We start from the raw sequence: 19,285 nt of genomic DNA, 5'->3' as shown, positions 1-19,285 counted from the left end.
TTTTATCCAGTTCGAGCAAAGAATTGTTTCGAATTCTCCTAATGATATGTAAAATAATAAATAAATATTTAAGTACTCATTTTAGGTTATTTTTCCCCTTATTTAATTTTTATTTATTTCGTATAATTCCATTCCTTTCATAGACTAATTTAAAGTGAATCCTTGAAATGAAATTCCATATAGAAAAATCCATTTAGAAATTATTATTAAGAGTTAATTAAGAATACGACTTCAAATGTGTTCTTATTTTTAATTATTTTTATTTCTCTTAGTTTTATCTCATTTCTGCACTAAATTAAAGTTATATTTAAGATCGAATTGCAGCCAAAAAGAAAATGACTGCATGTACGTGTAGACTAAAACGACATCATCCCAGAACATTTCCAATTCATCACGAAAAACACATCCTTTATTGTCTTATATTCGTCGATTCCAGCAGAGAACAGCTACATCGTTCGATCAAATGGGAGGATGGAGAGAGATGAAACAGGTTCCGATGGATTGTCTTCCAACATCATTCCTTTTCTCCCACTAGAAGGCGCACATGTTCCAAGAAAGAAAAGAAAACGATGGCCAACTCCTCCTACTTCCTTTTCGTGCGAATTCCACGCATGCTCAAATCTAGTACCAAACGATGTGGCATAAATAATCCCTTTATTCCAAGCCCTGCGGCGGTCAGGTTCTGTCATTGGTCGAACGGCCGCCGACGCAGACGATCTTGACACACGTGTGATAGCCATGAGTAGCCCCTAGATTGCATGAATTGCGTCACTATGGGATACCTGCTACATGTGCTTTAATTTTTTGCGGAAATTAAAAAAGAACTTTTAATAAGCAACCATTATCTTCGAACTGAGCCGCTGACAGCGTAGAATAGTTTTGGCGGGAAATTTCTTCGAATACTAACAAGCAGACGTTAATTTTGATAAAAAGAAAGGACAGTTGAATTCCTAAGATACAAGAATACATATATATATTTATTTACGAACAGTAAATCAGGAAGCGAAGATATTTAGCAGCGAAGTAATATCATTTCAAAATATAGCTATATCTTTGAGTATAACAGTTGGAAGCTACAAAAAGTTCTCTTAACTAGTTCGCCAGATTGATTAAAAAAAGAAACAGCAAAATATAATAATCTTTTCCTCGAGAAAAGAAGGAAAAAAAACTGTTTACATGATAAATATTTGAAAACATTATAAAGAAATGTAGAATATAGCGATAAGCTTATCGCAATCCTTATCAAAGCTGCTGTAATTTTTTTTTATACCTTTAAAGATAATTTCTTTTTCTTACTTTATTCTAAAGAACATAAGGGCTGCAGGTGCCTGGATGAAATATTCCCTTAGAGTTTTGGCATCAAAACTTTACTTGACGATGCATCGATGTGAATGAAAACATGAAATATCGCCAAAAAAAGAAAGATGCGGCAGCTTAATTTAAGCGCCAACTGTTTGTTATCCAGCTTCTTAAGAAATGAAATAATGTGCGAAGTAACCAATACCAATAGACTGAAATCAGCTTACTACAGACCAGATTTTCTAGCCTTCATCCTTACTGCTTTGTTTATCGTCTCTTTCACTGTAAGTGTTTTTACTTATTCTATTTTACATTTCATTCTTATAATTATTGCTAATGAAATAATCAAATTTTAAAAAAATGAACGCTCACAAGATATAATGTCGCAAAAGGGGCTTTATAAATAAATAATTTAAAATTAATAGCTGAAATTATATAATTGTGAAATTTTATTGTGATTTAGACAGACAAATAATTTCGTATGAAAATTAATAAAAGAAAAAAAATTTTTGGTTTTTGTTGTACTTTTAATATCTGAAATAATATGCTCAAATAACTTATTTTTTCACTCACAAAATATTTCAAGATAAGTCAATGCATGTTAATTTCGTTTTAAGTCTCAAGAATTAAATAATTTCAAATATTACAAAAAAAGTAAAATAGCTGAGTCTTTTCATTTAAAAATAAAATAATAAATTTAAAAAAATATTTTGAGGCATTAATAAAAAATCTTGGTATGTTTGAAATATTCCTTATCATCTAATTTAAAATATCGCCTAAAAATACAGAGTTGCATTGCAAATTTAAACTAATATGCATATCGCAGGCTATGTATGCCGCAGGCTATATATTATATTTGTCCCAACCTAATAGAAAAACATGACTCTTTGCAAACTACCGCCGATGTCATTTCTTAAGCTCATTGCAGTGTGCTAAGTAAGTGCATTGTATAGTGTTGTCGATAGTCTGTAAAGAGAGGGATTCTCCAATTAGCCTAGGGCATACATAATAATTATATTACATAAGACATCAGTTTGTAATTGTTTTTTTTATCATGGGTAATACTTAAAGATGTACTTTCATGTGAATGTACAGAATTTTTCGATATATTTCAAAAACTTTTACCATTCTAAATATAAGGTGCACGCAAATTAGTTCATTGTAAGCATTAATACATATAACAGTAATATTAATGGAGTACATTAGTACACAGGAGCATAATTTTAATAATTCGTATTATAACAGATAATAATAAGGAATCAGTATTAATAGTACAAAGTAGTAAAAACTATTACACTAAATGAAATGTCGTTAGAATATGAAAAGGTGCTTAATTATTTGATTACAAACAAAGAAATTGATTGCATGTATTTATTTGTTTTTCCTTTAAAATAAATAAAAATTAAAAAAATTGTTAATATGAATGTTACTTCATTCATCATCGACCTTATTTTCAAAATCATTAGAATATTTCATGGATTGAATATTTATTCGCATTGTCTTCATTTTTTTAAAGTTTATTTCTAGTTAGTTTTTTTTAATAACTTTATAAAGTAGTAATATAAATTTGCCTGTTTTACATTGAATAAAGGAAATTTTTCGAACAGAAAATATGCTGAAATAAATGCACTAAAAAGTGTAAACAACGTTAAGTTCAAAGTATTTTCTGTTTAAAAATATAGAGAAAGCATCCTTTTATGTATATGTTTTAATCTAGATGGTTGGTTAAGGTGAAATAAACTTTATTTGATAGGAAGTCAAAGCAGAAACGTTCCTTCTTTAAAGAAATAATCTCTGCAACAAAAATAATGATTTAACAACATATTTAATGAAAAAAAAACTTAGATTAACAAGCATTAAAAACAAAGAAATAAATATCTTAGTTTTCTTTAAAAATTTTAAATTTTTTTTTTGTATTATTAATATAAGATAAAACTAAAACCTGTTTTGAGCTTACATAGACGCGAATAAAGGTTTGTATAGTTTAGAAATTTATTCTTACACCTGCTTTAAGGAAATGAAAACTTCATTCAGATAAAAAAAAATTTTAACATGAATAATTAATAGCATCGTTTACTTTTTATTTAAATTATTCATCATTCTTAAAGATGAAAGCTTATAATTAAAACTCACCTTGTCAATAACTAAATATTTTCAATACCATTCGTTTATTATGTAAAAAAATTTATCAATATTAAGCAATAGGTCATGATCTAAGCTCACCAGTAGTATAAAATTTATCTATGTCTAGTTTATCAACTCTGTAAAAAAATACTGCACAAGTTGCATAAACGAGAATGAGGGTGCTTTATTAAAAAATCTATCTTATTAACCCTCTATTATCAATTAATGCGAGTGATATTTTATTATTTAAATAATTAAAATGATCCAAAAATATGATACGTATAAGTTTGGTTACTTTATTCTATATTAAATCAAAAGTTGCTGGGTATTTATTTATTTACTTCTTTTTAATAATCGTCGTTGAACAGCTGATCCAATTTGTTTTGGGTTTACGACTACTAATGTTCAACTCAGTAGCCTTGTAATTAACCCGATCCAGAAGACAAGAGAACTCCTGGATCAAGGTATTGGAAGAAATTTGCCTTTTACGGAGGACTTTATGATGGAACTAATCCGCATTTGCGTTACCTGAGGAAGACCACGAGAACCTCCCACGGTTAGTCTGACCGCAAAGGGACTCTAACCCACGATCCGTTTACCACTGAGGATATTTCATGTCAGCACAATGGTCGGTGTTAGCCGGATGTGGATTCGTATCGACCAACCATCGCTGGGATTCGAACCCAGTTCACCAAATTGGAAGGCGAACGCTATATCCCCTGAGCCCTCACGGATCGCAGCGTTGCTATTGAAAAAATGTATTCTAAAATTTCGTTCTAGTTAATTATAATGAGAAATAACCCGCAATAAATGTATAATATTCAATTTAAAAACAGCTATCATAATAGAAAATTCAAATCACAATAACTTGTTTCACTTCTCAAAGAAATATTCTTTTTAATTTTTCATAGGTATTTATAGTAAATGTCAGTCAGATAAACAATTACTTATTCTAAGTACATCAATCAATCGATTTAATTATTATTTTTTTTAAATTTACTTTACATAGATTTATTTTTTCATTTACAATTTAGTTAATTCAATTATTTTCATTTTATTTTATGTATTTGCTATTCAAATCGATAGCAGAAATACTTTTAACTGATTATTTTATTATAATATCGTTAATACAGATAAATATCGAGCCTTTAAATGTATTATATCATAAACTTATGTAATGTGTATTTTTGTAGTAATAAAAAAAACTTTATCAGTTCAAACAAACTAGATAAACAAAGTAGAAAAACTGCCTTGGCTTGGAACTGGATATGGCGGAGAAGAGATTATAATATAAATAATATATACTTTAATTCATTGAACTATCAAATGATAAGATCATCATAAAAATATTCTAATAATATTGACAGTTTATTGTTTTTTTTAAAGAAAAAACTTTATTAACAGCTTTATTTTTATTTTGTTACATCTGATTACTTGGCACTTACAAACTACCGGCAGTACCTCATTCAATCACTTTTATTTATATTTTAATGCAACGTGAAAAAGCATATTTTTCTTTTAATTATAGATATATTTTTAACAAAAAATATTTTCAATTTAATAAAATTTTTAATTTAAACTCTTTTTCAGATTTTTTTATATTACGTGTCACGAAAAAAAGTACAAATAAATTGTGTGGTCAAAATCTGAATAAAAATCCATTTAGAATGGAACATATTTCCCGGAGAGAAATCTACAACAATAACAAATTGTGATTAACTATTATTGAATTTTATATTTAGCTTGGACTATCTATTTAATACGCAATGAAAGCAATATATTAAGTATGTATTTAGCACACCAATCGATTTCCGCTTCTCATGTTTCAATCAGTGTCATTTCAACAGGAATTTTAAAAGATCAATTCATTATTAATGATGTTCACCTGTTAATGACTTTGTTATTATCTGGTATTAACTTATGTATTTAAAATGAAATTGATTGATACGCTCGTTTTAATTATTCATTGCTGTGTAATGGAATTTTTTTCTCTTTGATTATTATATAATTCGAAAGCGAGCACTTGCAAAAATATTTTCTTCAAATTTATGTAGAAGTTGAAACTTAAGTGAAAAATAAAGATACTGTATATTACACATTAATGCAAATTAAATAAGGGGATCACGGAGTCGATTTTGTATTTAAAGAGTGTTACTTAAGAACTGATAATACGCTAAAACTCGTTTTATCTAGTAAAAAATATTTTTTTTAAATAATTTTAATAAAAACGATTGATAAAAAAATATTTAATTAGCATCACACAATATTATTTAAAAGAACAAAAAGATCATAAAATTTTTAGTGATAAAATGTTTTTGAATGAACTTTTAGACAAAAGCTATCAAAGTACAGACTGTATAAAGAGTATGGTATAAAGACTATGATATAGATATAGATAAGATATAGGTAGTATAGACTATAATTTAGATATTGATAAAGGAATATATCTATACCTATATTATATCCAAAGGTACTTTTTTCCTAATTTTAATAAAAACTTTTGATTAAAAATATTTAATTAGCATCATACAATATTACTTAAAAGAACAAAAAGATCATTAACGTTTTAGTGATAAAATGTTTTTGAATGAACTGTTGGACAAAAGCTATCGTTAAATTAGTTTAAGCAGTAATAAATTGTTTAAATAATGCGTGTATAATGGTAAAGAATTGCGGATCAAATTATGGTGGATTCAGCCCTGGCGGGTTCATCCCAACAATCTATTTTACCGAAAAATCCATTTTTTTGCCGTATAATCTTATATCGTAATTATTACAGTAATATTTGGTGCTTCAGTGGTTTTACTGTAAATGTTACCGTTAAAATTACAGTATTTCAAATTTTTTGTAGATTGTAGATTTCAGACTGTATGCAACACGGAGAAAAAAATTCTGCTGAAATTACCGTACTGTACGGTAATGACATTTCTGGTAAAAGAAAAAAAAAACATAATTCTGATATTGAAAACCGAAATATACAGTAATTAAATTAGTCATATGTTAATTTTTCGTCCATAAGATAAAGGTTAACCGGAAATTCTGATTTTCAAAATTATAGTTCTTGTTATCACACAGTTAGTTAAAAATACAAATTTGAAAAGTAAATTTAACCTAATAAATGGATTTCGTACTATGTAATAAGGCATTTGTACGTCCAATATTTCACGTAATTTTTTATGCCCTAATTATAGTTGTGAATTTTAATTTTAAAATGCCACTCTTATAAATAATATTTTTCAATACAATACTATCTTACATCTTTGGAAAAGTCAGTTTTACTAAAATGCTATAATCTATAGTGCAAAAAGTGCAACCGAAGACTTCAATACAAAACTAAAATAAGCACTTTCTAACCCGGTTATAATACACTCTTTGAACAAACAAAATTGTTTCATTCAAATTTTCTATATGTTAATTCGTTAACTCTCGAGCGAGAGAATATAAAATAAGTTTATAATGTACTTGCTTGTCCTCGAAAAGGGGAAATTCATTCATAAATTGTAAAAGTGTTTCTGAAAATATAGTTTATATGACAAACATGTAGTTCCATTTATAGCGAATTGAATTCAAAATTTGAAATGGGCTTAGTTTGCCGTTTACCATCACTGATTAATTTTCTGAATCGAAATGTTTTCAGAAAATGGGAAAAAAAATATTATAAATGGAAATTCTATTTATATGTTTATATAATTTCATTCATATAGAGAACAATATTCCGAATTATTTTTGAAATATTAAAAAGGAACAGTTTATAGATACGCAACTGCGAAACCAATATCTTTATGTTAATAAAAAAACGTAAAACTATTTCTTTTTATCGAGCGTCATTGAAAAAATAACTTTTTCCCGTTGTTTCCAAATTTAAAATGTTACTGGGTTTTTAATACAAAGAATACTATAAATAAAAATAAAATAAATAAATAAACGAAGTGTTTCATCGAAGTTTAAAAATATTATCTCTATGAAATTTGAAAGGAGCTGAAGTTGTTAAGAATAAAGTGCCTGAATTTCTAAATTTCCCGCTCTGTCCGTTAATTAACTGTTGAGTTTAGTTATTTTCAAGTGCTTGATGACAATTGATTTTGTCAATAAAATTTTAACTAACATTTTCTTAACTTCTGAATGAATTTTTCTCTGAAGAATAAATCATTCGAATATGATAGGTAAAGTTTTGATTTTACACTGGGGAATATTATTCGAGTTCTATGTATAAGGTGCTCTAAAATTCGACTGGTAAATTTAGAGGGATGATAAAAGGCATCAATGGGATGAAAACTTAATGCGATTTCACACAGCGCATCCCCAATAGACCCATGTTCTATGGTCAATGTATAGAGCATGGGGTCGCAAGGGTTTAAATCTCGAAAAAGCCATACAGACTATCTCAATCTGGAGAAGACGAAAGGTGAAGATCAGTTAAAGTACTTGTGCTTGTATTCTATTCTCTTTGAATAGGTGATGATCTTTAGTGACTTAGCTTCTATGGGTATCATTCTTACGTCGTTGTAGACTGCTCACTAATGTCAGCAGGCGCCACTTTTAAAAACTCCATGAATAATTAATCAGATAAATCTTTTCGAAGTTTGCAAGCTTGTAGTATCTTTAGTAGTTGCTTTCCAGCGTCGAAACATACGTGGGTTTTTCACGATTTTTATCCTCTTTTTTTATCCATGTTCTATGGCAAGTTTATCTCTTTTTGCTGGCTTTTATCACGTCCATGAATTTTTCGGTCGAATTTAAACGAATTAATTAGAATGACCAAATTTAAATTCTAGTAAAAAAAAAAAAAATTCCAGCTGTAATATATACTAATACTAAATACTTTTGGTATGACTTTTGAATCACAGTATGTGCTAATTATTTTTCCTTTATTTCTTCCTCATTGATATACTGCTTACTATGATTAATCAAAAGTTTATTTCACTTTATTTAAGCCCCTATAATTGTATCTACAATTGGGAGCAATTTAAAATTATTTTAAATAAATAAGTTATCGTTGTTTAAATAATGAACTAATATTTTGATTTAAATAATATACCACATGGGCAACAATCATTATTTTATTACGTGGCTCTAGTTACATAAATTTATTAAACGGATGTCATCTAATCTAAATTTTAGTTCCCCAAGTTCAAAAACTGAACATTTACTTATGCAAATGATAGTATTGTTAAAAATTTACCTAGGAAACCGATGTAATTTTATTACACAATACGTGTTTGCTAGTGCATGCGGAATCCTACACGAGTTTATAATAAAGAATTATCTCAAATTTGAGGTGAATTTACAGTTAAAGATTATCCCAAATAACAAGAATTTACAGTATGAAAGTCATCTCATATAACAGGAATTTAAAATTAAGAGTCATCACAAATTCCGTGAATTTATAGTTAAGAGTTATCAAAAATTGAATGATTTTATAGTTAAATGTTATCCCGAATTCATAGTTAAGAATTATTTGAAGTTACGAGAATTTATAGTACAAATGTTATCAGGAATTGCACGAATTTATAGTTAGATATCTCAAATTACACGAATTTATAATAAAGTGTTATAATGGTTCACAATAATGGAGTACCTGCAAGAGACGTATTTCGATTGGTTGTTGAAATGTGGCATTTGCTTACGTCAACAACCGTTCTTTCCATTCTATTTCGAGTAAGCCCAGACCGTCAAGCATCAATTCTCTAAAATGATACACTCAATATTCTTACACAAAGATTATTACACAAAGATTTCAACTCTCACAATATATATTTCTTACTTAACACAAAGACAGGCATAAATCCATATAGAACATAAACAAATTAATTATGCATCGAAGTTGCCAGGTACGCAAAACAAAATTATATAACGGTCACAATAAAATACATTAATAATAAATCTGAGTTAACATAGACGAGAAGGAATTATGTTTCAACAAATTCGATGTGTGATACGGCACTGTATTAAATTTAAATTAACTTCACGCTGATTAACATTTTAACTTATGCAGAAAAACTTGCTCAACTTAAGCAAGCCAATTTGCTTTTAATGATCATCTGGAGCTGACATCATAGGTCACATGTGTGGGTGTCTGTGATCTTCATCTTCTTGTTGTGTAAGTACCCAATTAAAGAGTTTAGTGAAAATACATGTTAATGCGAGGTTCAGTGTATGTGAAATTGAAAAAGTTCTTTCAAAATACATCAAAGTATATTAAAGCTGTAAGCAAAACATAGCATTTTTAATTGAAAACCATGCTATGTAATCAATTAAAAAATAAATAATTGTTCCATCCTCACAAATAACCATAATACATGTTCTGAAATCTATATATTTGAGTGTTTTTAAAATATAGCTTAACACGTTTTTTTTGCGATGTTCTTCAATTGTTCTATAAACTGAAATATTTTACCATGAACTGTTCTAGGAAATGAATAAAAAACTTCATTTCTTAAGGATTTTTATGAGAAGATATTTTTCCTTCAAATGGAAATGAAAGAATATTACTTCCGAAAATAATGCAAAATAAATATATCAAGACAAGATAGAATAAATCTCTTATATTATGTAACGAGAAAACAGAAAAAATAAAACACGGACTAAAATAATCAGTTCACTTCGACAAAGTCAAATTGAATAAAAAAAATGTTTATTCGTTTTTTTTCTCTCTCCAAGAAACACATTCCGTTCTCAGTTCGTAAAAAATTCGAGAAATATATACATAATAATATCCTCGGTGACGCTGAACAATTTTAAATTCGCAGTTGGCGATAAAAAAAATAAAACTCACCAAAAAAATACATTAAAAAAGTAATTCAGAGAAATTTCCATTTCCACGGTGCATTACTAGAAACAAATAACAAAATAACGCCAACTTTCTATAAGTTTGTTCCATATATGCAAAAAGCTTTAGGATATATAACATTTTTTCAGTGTCCCAGCAAACTTATATTATTCCAATCGATACTATATACACTGATATTTTTCCAAAGCTTTTTCCCCCTTTTTTTTTCAAGATTCGTAGATTTACGTGAGTTTACTTCTCTTTCTCTTAAAACACGTGAAACAAAAATAAAGATACTTTCTTTCCCGCTCTTTCTTATTTTAAGACTTCTTCGAAATCTCTCACAGCAATTCTACCTTACGCATTGAGACTTTTCTTTCTTCGTTCATTCTCCTCTTCAATTTTTTTTATTCTCTTTTTTTTTCATTCTAGAAATTCATATATATTTTCTACGGTTTGTTTTCTCCAGTGTTCTATCTTCGATTTGTATTGAATGCAGTCCATGATCTTTTCTTCTTCCACCATCTGAATCTTCTTATTTTTTCCCCCCTTCATGGAGATGGATATGGGGGAAAAGAAGTGTGAAATCGGTTAGAAAGGGAAAAAATCCTGGTTTGAGAAACTAACTTGGTAGTAGGGCTTGGATATGGCTACTGTACATAAATTGTTCCGATTTTATTCATAGTTTCTATCGACCAAAATCAAAGGTATTCCCAAGAAAATGTCTTAACTTTGTAAGCAAAGAAGAATGATTTAGTGTCAGCTAAAGGAATGAACTGTAAACAAGTAATTCCACCAAAAAAAAGAAAAAAAAATTAATTATTTTGATTTAATACTGTGTAGATGTATTTTCTTTTTGTTTTTAACTATTATATTACAAATAAATTAACTCATAAGAAACTAAGAGTCAGTGAGAAAACTCGAAAAATTTAGAATTACTAAGCCCATTATACTTTACACTGATCTGAAGAGCTAATAGAATCTTCAGAATTATAAGTTTATCTTCAGAGCTATTGGAAAGTTTTTAGTAAAATTTGGTCACTTTTGCAGGAAAATATTAGTTTTTTGAATCTTAACATTTAGCTGTAATACTTATCAAATTTGATGCGAACAGGCCGGAAAGAAATTCTCATTATTGTTTACTCATTCTCTTTTATATTACATATGAACTCTCAATTTTTGCGATTGGGTACTTGCAGCTCGAGAATTACTGATATACAGACAAGTGACCTATGACTTTAGCTATAGTTCATCGTTTATAAACTAGATGGCACGCTAAAGTCGAGCTAAGTTTCTCTACATAAGTTAAAATGTGAAGTAACGTGAAGTCGTCAACACACATTGAACGCGTCGTATCACACATTGAATTTGTTAAAGTATAATTATTTCTCGTCTGTGTCTTATACTTAGATTTAATTATATGTTTATGGTTTTTATTATAACCGTGATATATATATATTTTTTTGTGGAGCTGGCAACTTTGATGCATATTTAGTTTGTTTATGTTCCACATGGCTTTGTGCCTGTCTTAGAGTTAAGTAAAAAATATATGGTAAAATCAATTTAAATCTTTGTGAAAGAATATAGAATTTGTCACTTAATTTGCCTCTTAAGATAATTGATACTTGATGGGCTTGGCTTACTCGAAATAGAATGTAAATAACAGTTGCTAGCGTAAACAAATGCCGCGTTTCAATAACCAATCAGGATTGAGATACCCACACTACGTCACTTTCATGTGTCCCATTGCGCAATTTTGACTTTTTTTATAGTTTTGAAGGTTAGTAGATGTTAGCTTATACCTTACGTAGAAATGAAAATAACTAACTGGCGGCATAAAAGTTAACCAGCGTTTTTCAATTAAAATAAGCGTTATCAAAGCGAACACTTTTGCGTTATATCAAATTATACTAGTACTGTCATAACTGTCGATGTTTCGGGTAAAATTATTAAATTATAATAAAGCAATATTTTATTGTTAATTTTACCAAAAGCTATTAATAAAGCGCTAGATTAAAAATTACCGTACTTTTAGGTGATCTCATAGACCCAGAAACACAATAAATTTTACTATATTTTGGAAGTTTTGACCATACTTTTTTCTCGGTGTGAAGTAGCTGCATAATTTTTTAAAAACACATAATACCGATTAAAGTATTAAACAAATATAAATAATTAACCCACGTATGCTTCTAAATAAACAATTTCATGACAGACTTGAAAAAAACTGTGCAAATTAATTTTAATGCTAATCATAAAAAAACTTTATTTCTCTATGTTATCCATTAATTAAGTGCTAAAGATAATCTTACACAATTAAATTATTTGTCCTAATTTCTCTATACTTTTCGTCGAATAAAACTAACTATGAAATTTAAAAAAATTAACACAGAGAAAAAAAGTATTGTCAAAACAACCAGAATATGATTTTTAAGAATCGATAACACTTTTAATAAATAAAAAAGTTGGAGGAATTTAAAATTTTGAAAGTTAAATAGTAATGGAATGAAAATTTTTAAAAACAGCAGAAAAAACTACGTTTGCATTGAAGTAGAACCTCTTTATCTATTGAATTTGTGATGCTTCATAAATGATTCTTAATTTTCATTGTTACAAGGAAAACTTTATTTGTTTCGGAGGGGGGGGGGGGGCCAGTAAAAATCCTATAACAACGGTACCTATACTAACTACTATATCAGTATAGTAGCTATCTTTTTTTACCACAATACCAGTAGCATCTATTACCTCAATTAATTAATCATCACTGTTGACAAGAAAAGCTTGTCAATTTTTTTACTGCCTCCCTCCCAGAAACGGATAAGTATTTATCATTTTTACGACATTTTCTTCCCATCTCAAATATAGCCTATCGCATTTGATTCAATAGGTTTCTAGCAATAGGTTTCAAAGCAAAATTACGAAACATAATGGTCTTAAATATTTCACTATGCCCAAATTAAAATTAATGTATCTTACGTGATCCCCCAAAAAAGAAATAATCATTCTCTATTTCACAAGCTTCAGGCTTTCGAGCCAAGTAGTTTTAAACAAAACATCCTAAGAGCACTAAGATGTATTACAAGTGTTATGATTCTGATGCGTAGTATCTTGACATTTGGCGCATGATTTCTTTTTACAGGAACACTTGAATTCTTATTCGTGCTGAGTAATAAAAGAGGCAAAGAATACACGTTAATGTCTCAAGTACCTCTTTATATAAAAAGAAACGGAATCCTTATAAATGAATTAAAATGCAATTGACCTGAAAATTGTCTCTTTTCGATATTCGTCGTAATTTAAAATCTTTGTAGATGTAACGTTATAGTGAATTTGAAAAAAAACAATTTTAAAATTCATATGTTGAATGCAGAAAATAAAGATTATTCGTTAGCTTTATTTATTTCTAATTGGTGGAATTTGAATTGCACACATGTTTCTACTTGGGGATATCAATAAATCCATTATACTCGTTTAAACTGATCGCGTCATAACGTTCTCGCAAATGGAATTTACTGTTAAAAAATTTTCTAAGGTTACTCGTTAACTGCTTGCTACCTAATGCACTTGAAACCTCCTTTCACTCCGAAATCTGAAAACACTTAACAGTGTTTATCGAAACTCTTTCACGGAAGAAAATTAAAAAAAGTATTAGCTTAAGTACCTTACACAGAACTATAAAATTTAAACTAGATATATACCATCTCATCGTAAAAAAATATTCGCTTATTACAGATTATTTTCGCTTGTTATTATATTCGCTTATTACAGATTATTTATTTATGTTCGCTTTCGCAGATTTTCATTTCATGTAGTTATTATTAATATAAATTCTGCAGGTAATACAAGTAATTTATTTACTAATTACAGACAACTGGTTGTTTGAAAAGTTATTTCGATAAGTTGGTCATGACAAATTAAGGTTTTAGTCGAGGAAATGTTTTAAACTCCTTAAACCAGAATTAGTTTGGATTCATACACCAGAATCAGATAAAATTTGAATATCAATACTATATCCATTGAACACAATGCTGTCAAAAGGAATAGACTAAAAAAGAGAAATAAATAAAACAACACATTTAATTTTATTCCAAATATGCTCTGAACCAAATATACGATGCTTTCTTCAACCCACTAAAAAAGTATCTGATTAAGCAAAAACCACATCGGGTACCATTAGAACACAAAAGAGCTGATTTTCATTCATTTAATACAGAAAACTTGCCATTTGAAAAACAATTCCGAAAAGTTGATCATGATAAATAATAGAAAAGTTAAATAAATAATCTAGTCACGAAAGTTTTTATAAAATGTAGTCTAAAGAAATTGAAAAATAACACTGACATTTTTTGGGGCATAATTCAGAATCAAATCAAGTTTGAATATCAACGCTATTTCCATTGAACACAATGTTGCCAAAAGGAACAGACTGGAACAAATAAAAGAGGATATTCAATTTTATTCCAAATATGCGCTGAACCAAATATACAATTCATTCTTTCACAAACAAAAGAAGCATCTGATTAAACAAAGACCGGATCTGGTACCATTAGAGCACAAAATAGTTTATTTTTATTCACTTAATATAGAAAACTGGTCATTTGAGAAGTAATTCCAAAAAGTTGGTCATGATAACCAATTCTAAAAATCAAATAATCTAGTCACGGAATTTGTTTTCAAAATTTAACGAGAGGAAATTAGAAAATGAAACTGGAATTAGTTAGGGTATAATCCAGAATCCCATTTGCAGATCAATGCAATTTCCATTGAATACGACTTTAGGGAAAGAAGAAAAAAAAAGACTCTAACAAATAACGAAAAAAACTATTCTGTTTTATTCCAAATATGCGTTGAAAACAAATATACAAACCCTCATCCACTCTTCCATATACGAAAGAAGCATCTCTAGTTAAACAAAAACCGCATCTGGTACCATTAAAACACAAAAGAGCTTATTTTTATTCATTTTATACAGAAAACTGCTACTCCTTTTAATGCACGATAAAAATTTACCACTACTACTTCCGCAAACATTGCTAGAGATGGAAAGGGGGATAAAAAAAAAAAGGGTAAAATGAGAAAAAAATATCGGATGTAAGCACTTTAGGTCTTATCTGAGACCCCTGCACTTTACCTTTAAAGCTCGATTTTCCAAAATAGAACGCTTTAGTCTTTTTGAATGTTATCTGACATCGTAAGTGTACGGGAAAGGGCAGTGGGGCAGAGTATGGGGGAACGAGGGGCAGATCTATCAAGTTATTTTATTTTCTTTTTTTTTTAACCCCTCCAAAGAACGGTTCGTACTTATCTGTGCCCGTACCGCATCTTCTCTTTTAAAATGGCACTTGATCCTAGCGAACTCTCTAAGATCTGATTAATCCAAAGGTCTTTCTTTATTATATTCCCCTTTTTTTTCTCAAAAAAAAGACGTCGGGGTTATTATTTTGTTGATCGAGAGGTTAAAGCGTTTATTTGAAGCAGATAGTATCGAAAACAGTTTTGTTTTAGTTTACGAATTTGGTTTCGATTAGATTGTATCTTATACCTGCCGTTCGTGAAGTAATGCAACTGCGGATATGGATCGTGATTTTCTTATTTTGATAGGAATTTCTAGTTTAAATGGAATGAAGCGGGATCTCAAAATTGCAATCAATCTCAATTTTTCTGATACATTTATTAATTTACGAAAGCTCTTTCAGTTTCTGTAGAGTTTAGAAATTTTCGAGATCTGAATGCTTTGAATTTTAATTTAGTGAGCTATATATTAAACAATCATTTTTCTGTTTTCTGTGCCTTTCCTTAAATACAGACCCTACAATGTTAAAAATGTTTAGTTGAATCAGACTTTCTTTTTTTTTTTTTTAGTTTGTTACACAGAAAGTGTCACTTTTCAAATATTTTCATTAATGAAACATCTGAATAAAATTATAAGAAAAATGAAAAGAAAGAAGGAAAACATATCAAAAATAATTTCCAATTAAAACCTAATAATTATCAGTCACTGTTTAATTAATTACGAATAATTAATCACAGTTTAATATTATTAGCTAATTTTAAGTTTAAAAAGATTATTCATCTTTAAATAGAAATCAAAAGACTAATCTAAACTAAAAAAAAATCTTAACTACTTAATGTAGATTTTGGCATACGTGATCATTTGGCGTATTTCTTGACACATTCTTAAATTTGTCATTCTTTACTTTCACCATTCGCTTTTCGATTCCCGTGTTTGATAACAAATTAAATAGAAATAATCTAAATTTATAACTCATTATTATTCATTTTATCTCTTGAAATACCCCATCATTTATAATGAAAAGTTGCAACCTGTCGCAAACGTTTTACTAATTTTTCTTTCTACATTATGTTTTAGAACAATTTTTAAAAAAATACATTCGATGCCAATTAAAGAAGCACTGAATATAAATTTGGCGAGTTTCAAAATAGCGCAGACGAACAGTTAATTTATTTCTTTAAATAAGTGTTGTTTGGCAAATAAGCGTGAACCACTTGTAAATTATGTAACGTCAAATTTCCGTGACAATAAATTCAAACAAACGATTTTTTTATCACAAAAAATAAACTCATTCTGTTTACAGTAAAGATTCGAGGATGCTATTTTCCATTTAAACAGGTTCTTCAACATCAAATCCTTTTTAATCATTTGTTTCGAATAAAGTTTTCGAACCAAAGAGTGACGGTTGAATAGGAGCGGAAAAGCAAAACTAGACAAGGAACAAATGAGAGCCAATTAATGATTGGCTTTGAACAAATGACTAGAGTTTCTGTCTGCAAACTGGCAACAAAGCTGAGAACTCCGATTCTCCAAGCCATTATTATCTCTTACGGGGTGGCAGCAGGTATTGATTATGGGGAGAATAGAACACGTGGTTGGTTTGTGTTCTTGTCTTAGAAAAATTATTTTTTTCCCAATGCCATATTCGTAAATTTTTTTGGGCAATTTAAACGTTTTTTCCCCCTCTTGATTGATGAAGTTGTAATATTTTCGCTTTTTCTATGAGACTCAATTAAATGGGCGGAACGGTACATAGATATATGAGAAGCTACTTTCAAGAAATTTAATTTTTGACTGTTAATGGTTTTGTGGAAAGACAATATAGTTGCAAATACATTTTTTTTACTTTACAAGTTATCTTATTTTGCATTGCGGATATTTAATTTTTTTAAGAAGTTTGTTGTACTCTGTTTGGAAATTTTCTTTCATATATTTAATATATTTTTCTTTTATAATATAGACCTACTAAGTTATTTTCATTAAACAAATTATTCAGCAGCTTAACTTAGATTTATAAAATATACTGAAGACTCTTGAAAATTAAATTAATATAATTAGTAAATTTATTAATATGCATGTAAATTAAACTAAACATCCATTCATTAATGATGGAAAACACAAGTGCCCAAAATGGTATATTTGTTCAGATGTGTATCGTTTACGTCTACAAAAGTAATTTTGCTTTCTTTTTATTGTATACAAGGATCGCTTACGTCTACAAAAATAGTAAATTAACTGGATCTCGTGTGTTCCCATCACTGTTGTTTTCCTTTTTCTTCTAAAATTTAGGACAATATTGAATTGTATATACTTAGCCAATATTCCATACACTATTTCTCTTAAGATATAGGGTGTTTTAAAGGTTATCGGGCTGTGCTAGGTATTCACTGGCATTTTTCCAACTCTATATCTTTCTATACAAAGTGTAAAATTTGTTACCATTTTCGGGCAAAAAGAAGAAAAAAGAGGGGCATATATATGTATGTATCATATAGCTTTTGAAATGGAACATTTCGAATCAGAAGGAGGGCATTAGAAAGTAAAAAAGTATAAAAATGCATTTTCAATTCCCTAAAGTTCAATGAGGGTTAAAACCATAATTTTACTAGAGATAAAAGTACAATTTCTACACCATCTGAAACAGAATAAAGAATAATAAAGGTTAATGGTTTTATTTTTTTAAGCCATAATAAAGTTCCCATTTTCAAGATTTAGAAATATGAGAACTATACAAATATTAAAATATTTTATTTTAAAACATGAGGGTTAAATAACTCATTTATTTTAAAATTGGAAGACAGCAGTATAATTAGTTACAAAGTTGCATTGTACACAAATTCTTTCAAATATTTCTTATCTATTTAATAAACATTTAACTCGATTCTTTATAAATTAACCTTAACTGCAGCCACTCACATTTTAAGAAATTTAGTAATTGGCTCATTTCGTCTTACTCCAATTATTGTCTTAATTGTAAGTGATAAAACAATTTATGACAACAAAATTCCATTTTTTTTTCCATATTCGAGTTCAAGCAGTTTTAGTTTCATTCGTTTTTATTAAGCTTAATTTTGTTCGTTCTTTTCCGCCTACGTTCGTAATTGCTAGTTGTTCATTCCCAAAAGAGTTATTACGTGTTTTAGAATAAAACGAAAGAGGCTAAGCCATAATTTTTTCTCAATTTATAGAATGAATTTTTACTTTTAGTAAGTGCTTCTGGATTAATGGAAAATAAAAAGCATGAATTCAGTAGTTTTTATAATGCAAATATCCAGTCATAACTCTGTAGTTTTTAGTATCGTTTTAATATATGAAAGTGGCTGGTTTTTTGATATTTTTTTACCTCTTTTATCCTTAGTTGTGAAACAAACTATAGTGTTCAGTTTTTATTAACTTTATTTTTAAATCGTTCATGTGTTTTTAAACTTTCTTTTCGGCACTTTTCATTTTACCTGGGCACTTTCAATTAATATCTATATTTTATTTCTTAATTAAAAAATCAATTATATAGCTCAGATAATTGCTTTGACTTGTTTTAATATACTAAAGTGGCTTGGTATCATTATTTCGTTTCTGTTAATATCTTTAATAGTAAAACAAACTATGGTGTTCAGTTTTTTGTTAACTTTACATTTTTTAACTCTTGTTTTTAACCCTCTCAACAGTACTTTTATTGTTTTGTTTTGTTTGGGCACCTTTCACTACACTATAAGAAATGGATACTTAGATATCACAAAACTTTCTTTGTTTTTGACGAAACCGTATACTGGTATATTCTCCAAGCAAATGTTGCGTCAAAG

The 19,285-nt window shown here is 28.5% G+C and overlaps 1 protein-coding gene across 1 annotated transcript in view; it reads left to right on the top strand.

Moving 5' to 3' along the window:
- Positions 1-438: 438 nt before the first annotated feature.
- The window catches only part of LOC107452261 (cadherin-like and PC-esterase domain-containing protein 1), a 250,281-nt gene continuing 231,434 nt past the window's right edge, over positions 439-19,285 (top strand). Inside the window, exon 1 of the mRNA XM_043040510.2 lies at positions 439-1,583. The gene's annotated coding sequence lies outside the window, so the exon portion shown is untranslated. The remainder of the gene's footprint in view (positions 1,584-19,285) is intronic.

The sequence above is a fragment of the Parasteatoda tepidariorum genome, chromosome 3 (assembly GCF_043381705.1).
Source record: "Parasteatoda tepidariorum isolate YZ-2023 chromosome 3, CAS_Ptep_4.0, whole genome shotgun sequence".
NCBI classification, from domain to species: Eukaryota; Metazoa; Arthropoda; class Arachnida; order Araneae; family Theridiidae; genus Parasteatoda; species Parasteatoda tepidariorum.
Note: the sequence above shows the minus strand (reverse complement) of the source record. Positions and strands in the feature narration are given on the sequence as shown.